Below are 13610 nucleotides of genomic sequence, written 5' to 3'. Positions count from 1 at the left end.
GAAACACTTTATGGAAGAAATGCATTTTAGGAAGGATTTGAATGAAGATAGCATTGTGATTTCTTCCAAAAGACTTATCAGAAAAGAATTTACAGCAGAGAAGAATAGCTCCTGCCTTTTCATCACAGTTCCTTTCTGAAAAACAAGTATTGAAGAGAGATAAGGAAACTTTCTTGTAGACTATTCCTATTATCAAATAGCAACTTCACTCCACCCTTCCCTTGTATTTGGCTTCTTACAGAGTGCCTGGAGCTGCAGTTTTGTTCCAAGACTACCCTCAGAAAAATCCCCTGCCATTATCAAACATGCTAACAAAGAAAGAAATGTATACTTCTTCCAAAGAGGAAAAATGTAATTAACTGCCATCTATCAAAATCAGAAGAGGTACCCCTTTAGCTTCATTGAAAGTTAATGTAGCTTTCCTGTGTTCTCTGACTGGCTGCACATGCTGAAACCAAGCCATGGACACATCCAGTAACACTTTTCCTCAAGCAGAAGTTTCAGCTGAGATATACATCAATCTCAATTACTTAGAGAGTCTCCCTGAAGATAAAGTAATTGTTTCAACTTGCATTTAAGTGAGAGCTCTCAGTTTTGATAATTCATACTTAGATTATGTTAAAATTAATCTGATATTGTAATTCTTTCCATTGGCTTTTAATCTTCGTATTAGCTCAGAATGGTGCCTCTTCCCACTAGCGAATGAACTTTGCTATTGACTCCAAGGACAACTACTTTGTCAGTCCCCATCAGCGCTATGCTTCCTGTACTGAAGGAAGATAGGACCCAGAACCTGCTGAATGTATTCACTTGAATAAAGCCTGCAAGATTAACCCATAGATACTGTATCCTTGTATGCATACAGAATTCACACTTACTGAAATTATTTCCGTAATTACAAGAAAATCATAATTCCTGCAGTTGTGCAGGGAGATTGCGTCATGCATCATGTGCAGATGTCCAGAGAGAGACACAAATACAATACAAAGAATACAAATATAAAGAAATGTATTGACATACATTCCTTCTCAGTGAGTGATACTTACAGCAACATCAAGTGTATTAATATGATAGTCAAGCCCCAGAAACTGCATGAGTCAGATCCCAGTTTAAGGACAGGCCACTGAGATGACAATCAATAGCAGCTCATTCAGACAAAAGCACAGTAACAACTCATCAGTATCAAGGTGCTGTTCTTGCCCACTTCTGAGAAGCATGGGCAAGAAGCATCCTCCCTCTGCTCCTTCTCTTTGGGATGAGGCAGCAGCTTGCTCCTTGGAATTTCCATAGAAAAAGTGGTTCAGGCCAGACAGATTAGATTTGGCCAGTGGGCTGCACATTGAACCATGCTGGTGAAGAATTTTCAAAAGTAATCTGTGTCAGCCTGACTACATCCACTGACGGTACTGTGAGTTTGTCCAATGCTAAGAGCTTTTGGAAATTACCATCTACATCTGGACACAGACTCTTACTCTATCCTCAGTCTTTGTGCAAACCTTCTCTTTGCAGTAGGACACTCTGCTCATAGCAGGCCTACGCAATCCTATCTCTATAACCTCAAACACTGGGCAACATTATAAAGGAAACTGTCATCTCCTAAGAACTTAACACATATCTTATGGCTTTTGGAGTCATGAGTCTTTACTAGAAACAAACAGAGACCAGTATGAACAAGCTGAAGAATTACATTGATCTCATAATCCTGACAACTGTAGCCAGTTTTATTTTTCCTTGGTTACCTCATTTGTTGTCATGACTCTCCATTGTGGAACAGAAACCCAGTGGACAAAGCATGGGATTAAGAATTTAGTACCTTAACTGCAGCTTAACACTAGTTCCTACATACTGTGGCAATGTGGAGATGGTTGCACAGTATTATGAAGGGAATCATTCAGCCTTACAGTGCTGAGGTGGGAAAAGTGCTGTTTATGATTGTGGTTGATACTGTGTTGCTACAGAGTAGTTTTACTAAGAAAAATGCTGTAACCTAAATGTTTCTGTCAGTTGGGAATACACCTTGTTTGTAAGGCTACAAGAGTCGAAGGAATGTCCATCACTCGAGTTTAAAAGGCACCCTTTGAATAAAACCAGGGTCTTGGCCCACTGAGACTGCGGCAACCAGGGCTGAAGGAGGTTGGCATTTAGATCACAGTAGCAGCAAAACTAAATGACAAAGCAGAACTTTAAAAAGTCTCTCAGATGGGAAGGTTTGGGCCGGAAAGGAAGTGAGAGGAATGGAGGGTGCTGCTTACTAAGGGGAAGAGATAGGAAACAATGATGCTATTGTGGCAGTGGAGCTGATGAAGGTCAGAGAAGATAAGCTTTAATTTGCATGCTTTCAAAACACTCATGCAAAGTTGGTGATTTTTTAATGAAAGATTAGGGTCAAGGGACATTGTGGCCAGGGAGTTTGCTGTATTTGTTTGAATTGTCATCTACAGTGCTTTAGTTTTTCAATTGAAAAAACAGTGCCTTCAGCAACTTTATGCAAGGGATATCTGCTTTGCATTAGACTTGCCATACGCCTTCTGAAGAATTAGCTATAAACCTGAAGATCTGCACTTTACAGGAAGGTCTGGGGAGGGTCTGTCTAAGGTATGGTATCTGGAGAAGTCACTGCTGGACACGGAACAGGCAACAAGGCTGTCAGGTTTAGCTCTCAGGAACAGATACTGAGAAGAATATTTCCACCTTGAATACATGCTTTTGTGACCCCCAGTTGAAGAACTGTGCCCAGTCTTTAACCAGACATGAGACAAGAGTCCCAAGAGTTTGGGACCATAGCTGGGTCTTGTGAAATTAACGGGGAGGAGTTCTACAGGGGAAACCATGTTAAGTTTCTTTTACAGAAGTTGCTTATACAAACCTATCTCCTAGGAAACAGTATTTGTCTATATTAACATTCTTTACCTAGTACAAGATATATAGAACGTGCCTAGGTTCACTGCTGTTTAGATTTCCCTCCTTTAGCATTCCTACAGCTTGCCAGAATGTCTGCTTCTGTAGAAACAAAGGTTAATTAAACACATCCGCCCATTAGAGCAAGGACTGAACATTACAATCTGGCCCAGAGCTACCTTCTTCAGCTGTCAGCACTGAAAGACACTTGGAACCACAAATTAGTTCCTCAAGCAAAACTAGTTTCAGCAGAAACTGCTTCTTTTATTGAACAGAGAAGTCCTTCAGAAGTCCTTCCCCATATTTACAGTTTCAGCTTGTTCTTGCCTCACTGTACCTAGTTCCAGCAAGAAACATTCTAGTGGTTTTTTGCAAGTTGTACGATCCAAGATTTTTGGATCTTTACAGTGCCATAATTAACACATAATAAGGAATGTTGGAAAAAATGTACCTTGCCTGCATTGCTAACTCCACCTTTTATAATTAATATAATTGCAGGTAACTGATACTGGATGGTTTTTGTTACTTGTGGCATTTCTTACCTTTGTACCTTTCACTGTGTTTGCATAATGGCACTAAACTAGCCTACTCCCTCATTATACATCTTTCTTCACTTTCTTTTCTGTTTCATTTTCTGGCTGTAATGTATAAGCACCATATTACCACAAATGCTTTCTCAATTCTGTGAATCAAATCTACGTAATAATATATTAATTTATTACCTCTTCCGACTAGCGCTATGGTTGTACCTCAGTTTCCCTCTCACTGTTGTATGGGGAATGAAGGCAGACAGCATATACCTTTCACAAACATGTACTGTTACCATGCCTATAATCCCCACTGCTTGAAGAACTGAAATTCCTAAAATGTTTTCTTTCTGTGCGGAATCAACACAACAAGGCTGCGATAGACCTATTAAAATGCGGTGACTAGCAATGAGATTACTAAGGTAGGCAGGACACATCAAGGCTTTCACTGAAGGTAGGATCCTAAATAAAGTTAATTATGTAAAATAGTGTGATGTCTACTTAATCATAAAGGCTGGCTTATTTTCCGTTCTCTTTAGTAATAGATGGAGCAAGTATAACTGTCTACATCCAAAATTCAAGGCCCATATTTTGTCAGAGCTCTTCTCAAATACAATACTGTATTATGCATCCTCCATTCTCATTCAGATTATCCCAAAAAATTTCTCATTTTCTCAAGCTGACTCATTCTTTGTACCTATTAGCTGAATTGTTGCTGAAAAGGATTCTCTGCCCATGAACTGTATGTGCATTTCTACTGGTTTGGTTAGTTTTGATCAGACACACAGATCACAAAGTCTTCTTCCTATTTCCCGCCTAGAAGAGAACACCTAGGCACATTAAAATTTCAAAACCTGTTTTTCACAAATATTATCTTATGCTTGGTAAAAATGTTGAGCTTCTCAAACATTATTGCCATTACATTTTATAAGTTAATAATAGCAACTATGGATAAAAGGAGACATGAGTGAAGTGCCACAGAAATATTTCAGTTATTTGCATTGCTTTCTTGGGTTTGGTTTCAAAGTCTGTGAAAGTCACAGAAGCGTGTTCTCTGTCCACTTTGTACTGGACAACTCCTGCCTGGTTTTCAAAAACCCCTTTGAAAGGCAGCATCTCTAGCCCTGGTAGATGGGCGCAGACACAGTGCTGTCTTGCAAACTGCTCATCACTTGGCATTGGGCCATTTTCTGAAGTCTCTGAGAAAAACACCTTAGTCTCTAACAGAAACTGTTGGAAGCAAAGTTGGAGCAGTACACTGGCCAACATTGGACAGCTGATCACTGATGACAGAGCCCTAGTGGCAAAGTGTAAAATACGCCGATAGTTAACATTTTAAAGAGAAGATAAACCCAAAAGGAAAACAACATGGTAAATTAGAAGTATTGACCCAGGAGAGGAAACAGAATGGCCTTCTTGGAACATCTCTCCTTGGCTTGTTACCTGGAACCTTCTGTCTAGCCCCCAGTTCAGTAGGCAAGATGTGACTCCCTTCTTTACAAGAACAACATGTTAAATTACTTTAGTTATTTCCATAAATACAGCATGCCAATGTTTACTGACTGATTTTACCACCTAGGAGCTTTATTTGCATCCAGCAATGAAGCAGTTTGAATTTTTAAGGTATTTTATTGTTAAATTGCAATTATGTTGGAAGGCTGCTTGCACATCAATGCCCTATTCATTACATATGGCAGAAGTCTTTATACAAATCTTGGGACTGACCACAGCCTTGTGCTGCTTGTCACACACACACACCAAAAATATTGTATGATACAAAGCATTGTATAAGGCTGTGTAAGAGACAACTGTGTCTATACCCAGGTTTAATAGGGAGCAAGCCACGGCAATATTATTTCTTCATTCCCTCTCCTGAGCCTCTTTCTATCTTATGCCTACATACATATTTTCTGGACCATTTATTCTTTCCTATATTGAAGAGCACTATCAAACAGGTAAAATAGTGAAGATTGGAAAAATTTATATATGTCCTATCAGTATAAACAAATATGTGGACTATATCAGTAAAGCTATAAACCTGCTGGAGCATACCATTAGCCTGAACACGGGTACTATTAATTTAAACATGTTTTCAAGGATCACAGCTCTTTATGTACCGGTCTATTCAGAGATGACACAGCATGTATTTCAGAACTGCACTTCTAAGCAGATATTGCTTAAGACACAATTGCTCTTTTGTGCTTCAGGCTACATTTTCATCTAGTCATGACAGTGTAACCAGCAGTCTATCTCTTCCTTTCTGTAGGGCAATAACTATGCTCCATTAATTAAAGCTATGGGTATTATTAAGAGGAACTGCTGGTGAGAGTATGAAAAAGAGCATTGCTACATTGACAGCAAAGAGATCGCTGAAGGTTTTAAGTGTGTTCCTTATTTTTTTTGCAGAGATCTGCTTGAGTGTATTTTTAGAGTTCAGGATTACTATAAAGAAAACATATTCAGCAATATCTGAACAACAAAGACTGAAAAAGTCCTAAGCAAGGAAAACTTTCACAAGTATTTCAACTGCTTAGCTGACTAAAACATAATACTCCAATGCAAAATTGAGAACAATTATTGTAATCATTTAAGGAGTTCATTCAACTTTAGAGTTAAGTCTGGTTTGATGATTAAAATACAGGGCAAGGAACCAGAAGACATAAACTCTATTTTCAGTGTTAGCACTGACTCACTGTGTGATATTAAGCAAGTCACTTAATTTAACTGCCTCACTCTTTGTCTCACCTGTAAAATGAGAGAACCTACCTCACAAGTTCTTTGTAAGAGTAATTAATTAAACATTTGCTGCACACCTAACATTTCTTGGATGTAAGGTGGTGGAAAATTTATTATTAAACACATGTATAAACAGGATACATGAACAGAGCTGGGTGGTTTCTATAAAGGAAACTCACATCTCTTTCATCTTTGATTTTTTTAAGCATGACAACAAAATAATTAACTACAGGAAAAACTATGGGTGAAGCCCTTGAAAAGACTTTATAAATTGAAAAAAAGCATAGCCACAAACTAGACAGACCAAACTATAACTAAGAATAAAAATACATTGTTATTCTTCAGTAAAGTGCACAATTAAAAGAGTATGGTGAATTTTTTTCTCCTATGATGTATAAACAAATTTACATCTAATGGAAGCAAAAGGCAGCAGACGTAAATTCGGAGAAAGGAAATAATAATGTTTGTTTGAAAACCCACAATTTTTAGTGAACTTATTGCCACATGACATTGTTGGAACCAAGATCTCAGTGAATTCAAGAAACAAACATTTATATGGAAATATGAATATCCACTGTGACATTTTATGAACTGAAAGAGTTAAAACCCCCATATGTTGCACAGTACAAGTCAACTAATAGCTGATAGCCATTTAAAAAAATCTCCTAAGAAGCCTGTTCGACGGCAGATCACTCTGGACTTACTGACAACTGTATCAGAAGCACCTAATCCAGGTCACTGTTGGAGGCAGAACCCTGGAGTAGGTGGAGCAATAGTTGCCTCCAGTACAGCAATCTCGATGCTCCTGAGGCTAGACCGAGCAGCACAGGAGCACAACTTTAGCATCCTTCTACTCTTATCATAAATATGTTGTAGAAAACGGCAGGTTTGTTCTGTCATAAAATTAAGTCCAGCAGCTTTTAACTGAAGAGAAAATTTTACCTCACAATGCAGTTTAGCAGATAACAAAAAGCAATGATTTTTACTAACATTGTGCTGTAAGCCTGTGAGTGAGCTGATCAAAACCACAGTGAACAAAAAAAAAATTGAAAAACTAGTGTGATTGATGACATATTCAAAGGTTATGTGTTTCTGTACAGTTGCTTGCCTCACAAGTTTGGGGAAAGGACACAACTTAATTGCACTTTTCTGAAGCAAGTTACTGTTATCTTAAACATTCACAATTTCTGTTGGTTCCATTCAAAACTGAGCGAGGCCTTTAGGTAAAGCATGGTCATAAACATTTTACAACTTTGGAATGAAGCTGGTGTTTGGTACTCTACCAGGGCAATATGTACAGGAAAATTCAGATTTTCTGTCCTTCTAAAAGCAACTTTCTAGGTTAATAAATAAATTCTGAAGTATCATTCGGTAGCTATAAATGCAAGCTGATTATTTACTTTCATTGTAACATTTTTTACGCTGCAAATTCTGGATCATACTAAGCTATTCCTACACTATAAATATATTATTGATATATTTTACAAGTTTCTACTAAATTAGCCTTGCAGAGACGTCTAGACAAAACCTTAGGCCCTCCACCATGAGTGGCAGAGCCTTTAACTCTGCATTTCAGAGCTAAAGACCAAGATGGAGAAGTGCAGAAGTAACAACGCCAGCACCTCGGGTTATGTAGCTATACTATAAAGGATCAATGACTCAGTGTTCATGTTTACTTGGCCTGTATGCTTTAGGGATGAGTGGAGATTAGTGCAGAAAATTAGTTCTTTTATTCTCCTTTTATTTTGCTTATTACTAGCTAGTACTACTGCATTCATTAAGTCAAGCAAGATTAAGAATAAACAAGAGGTGCTTGTCATACAGCATTAATACAATGCCATGTGATCACACACAGCTGCTTGTGTATACATTTTAGCAGCCTTTTTTTCCTGTCTGTCCACAGCGAATGGATGTGTTGCCTTGCACAGTACATGTGCTTTGGCCCTTTCCTACATCTAGCCCACACCTTTAATCCAGTCTCTACACCCTGAGAGCCTCCTGCATTGCTCCTGTCCCTTTTCTCACCCCAACTGGGCCAGGAATCTCTTTTCTCTTCTCATTTCAGTGATGGAAAATGTCAGCGAGTTCTCCTTTCACTTTTATTTGTGTCCCTAACTGCACACACACGTACATACATAGAGAAGCAATCTTTCTCTCTTGCAATTTTACAAGCTAGGTAGATTATTTGCTTTCTTAGCTGATACTCACTGTGCTTAAAGGGTTGTTCGTCCTAGAGCAGCGATTTCTTAAGGAGTATGAATAAGGCAGGCAGGCGGACGATGGCAGAAGCAACTCCACTACAGTTTTACAGACCAATTCACCCGATGACTGTAGCTGGACTCCTCCTAGTGCCTCAGAGGGCTGCAAGAAAAGGGAAGGGCTCAGGATATGATATCATGCGCTCATTCTAAAAACAAGGAAACTGTTGTAGATGATTGAAAAACTAACAGCTTAAAAATCACTGAATGGCCAATAAGAGAAAATTACTTTTCTGCTTCACCTTCCCTACCCTCCCCAGGGAAAAGTTTTGATAAATACAAATGACAAACTTAGAAAACAATATTTACATCATTATTAGGAATAACCTAAGAGACATATAACAGCCAAGCCACCTCAGAACATTACTTAGTGTTTCCTGGCACTGTCTGTTGTCTGTGCTTATGTCAGGTCTTAAGCTTTGAGCTTGTTACTGGGTCTGTTCAGGCAAATACACCAGTCCTCGGCATAGCTGGCTCTGCAGCCACAGTTGGGTTTGTGTAAGCAACAGGGATTCCTTGTGAGTACCCTGACTTGTTTATTGCCTTTTTCAGCAATAGTAAAATCTTCTGAAGCACTTAAGTGACTTAGGAATCCCATTAATATTTTGTAAAGAAATTTAAGCAAACAGATTTGTAAATCTCATGGAAAGTCAATGTGATTTTGTGCAGATTTGCTGAGGTAAGTTTTACTCCTTAGATCCCTTTCTAATTGCAAGCCTACTTTAGAAATAATAATCCATTTACAAGGCTATATTGTTATAAATTTATTTCCCAGGTAATCATTTACAGCCTTTAAAAAAGAAATTAAAGAACATTTGAAGCAAAGCAGATGTCCTAACTCAGCACAATTATTCTTAACCTGGATTTAGCTTTGAAGTTTGCTGTTTCTATTTCGGATCCAAAGAAGCACCTGCATGCCTGGAAGCTTGTCTGTTCTTTCCAGCTTTACCAATTGGTCTAATAAGTCACTCATTTTTCTCTCAAGTTGTCGGGATATTTTTATTTCTGTTATAATCCCATAAAACACTCTCTGAGGAAGAATTAGCACAGCCTTCAAGCACACAACATTTTTATGTTGTGTTTGGAATTGCTAAATTCTCTGTTATGGCAGTCATTGTCCCTGCCTTTCAGATTTCTTTCTTGTGTTAAAAATTTGCTGTGATTTTTTTTCATGTAATTCATCCCAGATTCAGTATTAAGGCCACCCATGAGTGCTGTATTATAGTTTACCATCGTTTTCAAGATCCTGTACTGGCTTTTGGTTTAATGACTTGGGTTTGGAGCAACTTTATCATATTAAAGAAGTTTGGTGATTGGGCATTTTATGTTTCAGTATTTGTCAGTATCCTTCTACTGAGTTGTACAACAGGGTGTTGCTCTTGCAGCTCTATTGTTTAAAAAGGAATATTGTTCTGCCAGATTTCTTGTTCTATTTGTGTCCTTTGTTACTGGACTTTTGATTTCAGGAACTTATTCTATATAAGAGGATAGTGGAAGAACAATACTTTATAATATAATATTTATTGTACGGATACTGGTATTATCAATGCTTGTTTATCCAGTGATGATGTGTCTCCCAAATAAACCAGCAGTAGTAGCAAAATAAACTGGAACACAAAACCATTTTCTTCATAAAGGGATTTTTTTAACTACTTGTACTTCTGAATCAAGGATCTTTAGTTGTTCTGTCTAGTAAAGGATAGTGACATCTCAAATTGGGCAAATGTAAGTTGTTTGTGAGGTTGAGGAGTGTGAATTAAGATCACTAACACATTCACTTTTGTAGAATTTGTGAAGTCCCTTCTCAAAAACTGGGATACAGTTTGTAGTTACATTTCTGTTTCTCTGCTTTCACCTTGATTTTTAATAATGCTATAAAACCTATATAGGTGATCACCTGGATTAGAGAAGATGTCCCACAACCGAGTAGACTTGTCACAGCTCCAGAACATTTTATTTGGATGTTTCATGTATTCACACACTGGAACGCAAATCATACTTTTAAGTGTTTAGAGGATGAGGGAACTGGAACTGCTGCAGGGAGCGGGGGTACCTCTGGTCTGTTCCTACTCCTCTCCAGCCCTCTGACTAGGTTACTCTACAGCACGCATCTGGCTGCAGTACCTGGGTCATTGCTCAGCCCAAGCTCTGAGGAGATGGGGTACTGCCGGCATTGTGCTCCTAATCTGAATCTGCAGGAAATACAACAGATGGTACCTTGGAATATTCCAGTTGGGGATATTCTGAAGACAACACACACATTAGGTAACCAGGCCTTGAGTCCAGACAGATGAAGCAAGCCTAGACTAACCACAGGCGCATTCGTGTTGATTCTCTTTTTGGTTCTCTACTGATTTTAACATGCATTTGACTTCATCCTGAATTACTTCAGTGCAAGCAAGATGAAATGCAGAATAATTGTGCACAGCTCCAGTTTGGTTTGTTGTATTCCTTTTTTCTTCCTGCCAGAAGATCATCTTTCTCTTAGATTCTTGTGTGTTGCTTCCTTTTCCTATTTTCCTTCAGACTTACAGAATCATGAAATAATTTTTATTAGAAGGAATCACTGGAGATCATCTGGCCCTTTACCCACTCAAAAACAGGGCTATCTTCAAACTTATGTCAGGCTGCTTAGCGCCTTGCCTGGTCCAGGTGCGAGCATCTCCAAGGGTGGACATTCAATGGGCATCCTGTTTAAGGGTTTGACCACCCTGACTGTGAAGTCCATATGAAGTGTAACTCACGTTCCTCTGTGCATATATAAGGTTGGGGTGTTTCCCCACGTTAACATACAGAATCTGGTAGTAAACCTGGATGGGAAAGTAGTTTGGAGCTGTGAAAAAGGTGGGAGGGAACTACAATATGGGGAAAGGAGGAAAATCCAAGTTTATAGTTTTATAGAAGGCAGTAGGAGAGACGGCGATGAGCAGGAGTAAAAGGGATCATGGCAGGGAGGGAGAAAAAAAAGGGTTGTTTCACAGGTCAGGCAAGGTTATTTGTGGGAGGATGACTTGGATGATGAGAAGGCAGAAGGACCATAACTAAAATGGTCACCACCTAGATTTGGATACCTCTCACATCCCTAAATAAATCTTCAACAATGTGCCATAGCTAAAAATATCTTGCCAGTTCTGGCATGAAGGTGATTACAGGAGCTTGCAGATCATTTTGCTTTCTTCGGTTCCCTGTGCAATTTCAGTTGGATAGTACACTTCACATTTAAGACAGTGCAGATATTTTGGTCTCCTACTGTTCCATTCCAGAGAAAGTTGCCTTTTCATTAAAAGAGGTATGTCCTGCAGCATACGAGCACAGGCAACACATGATATATATACTGGAATTGTTTTTATAGATAACTCCAGTTTCGATCACAATTAATTCTCTGGCCTAAAAGATGCTTTATAAACACATGCAAAGGTTGTTCTTCATGACAGTACCAAGGAGTTGAAGCAGTGATGAGAAATTTTAGTAGTGAGCACTATGAGGTATAAATTATTTTCCAACACCAATAAAAAGGGAAAACAGAAATTGGAGAAGAATTATTTTTCTTTGATGATTATTTAATTGGTCAGGAAAATTCAGTGTGACACTTAAAATTGCTCTCAGGTGTCCGAGAATAACACTAGCAGCAACGGTGTTTTGCAGCAGCAGAGAGAAAAGAGGAATATGGATGTGTGAAAAAAGGGAAAAGATCTTTAAGAAGGGTTATATGAGTTTGTGTTCCTAAGAACTAAAGTCTAGGTGATTTTGAATAGGAAATCACATTTAATGATGTAAACATGTTAACTGATGAATCCTCACAATACCGTTGTGAAGCAGGGAAGCATTATGCCTTGTTTTGACAGATGGAGAAACACGGGCAGAAAAGGCTAAATTCTTACCAGGATCCTTGCCAGCTTCTTTCAAAGTAATTTCCAAGGAAGATCTTTCTGCAAGCAGAAAGCTTGTAGCTACCAAGTTTCCCTCTGTTACTATGGGAGAACAGAGAAGGTCATAGGTGTTGAAGCTACTGGCCTGGCCTTTTTTGGAGCCCTGAGTGGATTATAATCTGAACAGAGAACAAGCAGAAACAACCTTTTCTATATGATGACTCACCTTGCCAGAGGAAGATTAGTCAATGGAAATTTGTGTTTGCCTGTACTAGTTAGTAAATATGTACCCATCCCTGCATAAGGCCAGGGGCAAAGCACTAGGGCAGCGGGAGTGGAAGCCTGAGTTGAGTAGTCATAGCTTTCTTGCTGTTGGCACTCCAACATCAACAGAAGTAAGAGCAGAGGAGTCCTAGGCTGATTTCCAGCATTTTAACAGACCTTACGCTTGAAGGATGTCAGGTGCTGAGTCTCAGCTCTCTCATTTACCCTTTCTGCTCACGATCTGTGCAAGGCATACTCCAGCCCTTCCCCAAAACACACGCTCTTTTCACCTAATCTTGGGTCAGTACAGGACTGCTGATTTTTCCTAGATCTTTTCACAAGGGACATTATTCAGTCTAAAGCTCATGTAACTTTAGATTCATTTTGTACTGCTCTATTAATCAGTAAAGTGGTAATATGGTAACCAAAACCTTGTAGTAGCAAAGGTAAGTAGGGATTTAAGAAGTCATTACCTTGTCATTTAATAAACATCCGTTAAAATGCCAGCCCGCTTCTTTTTCTTCATTCTGGTAGTTGACGACACTTGCATCAGGCTACTTCATATGGTGAGATGTACCTTGGCTTTACCATTCTTTCCCAAAAGTGTCTGAAATAAAGAGACTTGATTATTTGCTAGCTAAAACACATTCAGTTCATTTTTCACTAATACTGGTAAGTGCAGTTTGAATGTTGTCAGCAACAGGGGTTTGGTGTATCTGTGTTCACATCCTAAATGCAGCCTTCACAAGAGGTCCAAATAGAAAAATACATTGAAAGCTTTCTTCATTGTAACTTCTCTCTACGTTGAACTGTTGTTGAAACAAATCTGGAGATAAACGGGACCTCAACAATATAAATTTGTGCATGCTAGTGCACCTAAAGCTTCAGGAGTTTAAAACCTGAAAACTCTATCACATAAATAAAGGCTGCTAACATCTCTCTCTGAAGAAATACTTTCAATAATCTTGATGATCCAGGGGCTATTGTATACTCAGTGTGTTCACTATTCATTAATCGTAGGATGTTAATATTAAGTCCCTGCTTCCAGTGTACCTTGA

General features: G+C 38.7%; 1 protein-coding gene across 1 annotated transcript in view; it reads right to left on the bottom strand.

The window, feature by feature from the left end:
* Positions 1-13159, bottom strand: part of RALB (RAS like proto-oncogene B) — a 53858-nt gene extending 40699 nt beyond the window's left edge. Inside the window, exons 1-2 of the mRNA XM_074594684.1 lie at positions 13026-13159; positions 8370-8522 (exon numbers count right to left, since the gene is read on the bottom strand). The gene's annotated coding sequence lies outside the window, so the exon portion shown is untranslated. The remainder of the gene's footprint in view (positions 1-8369; positions 8523-13025) is intronic.
* Positions 13160-13610: the final 451 nt, after the last annotated feature.

This window comes from Larus michahellis, chromosome 7 (genome assembly GCF_964199755.1).
Source record: "Larus michahellis chromosome 7, bLarMic1.1, whole genome shotgun sequence".
Lineage (NCBI taxonomy): Eukaryota > Metazoa > Chordata > Aves > Charadriiformes > Laridae > Larus > Larus michahellis.
Note: the sequence above shows the minus strand (reverse complement) of the source record. Positions and strands in the feature narration are given on the sequence as shown.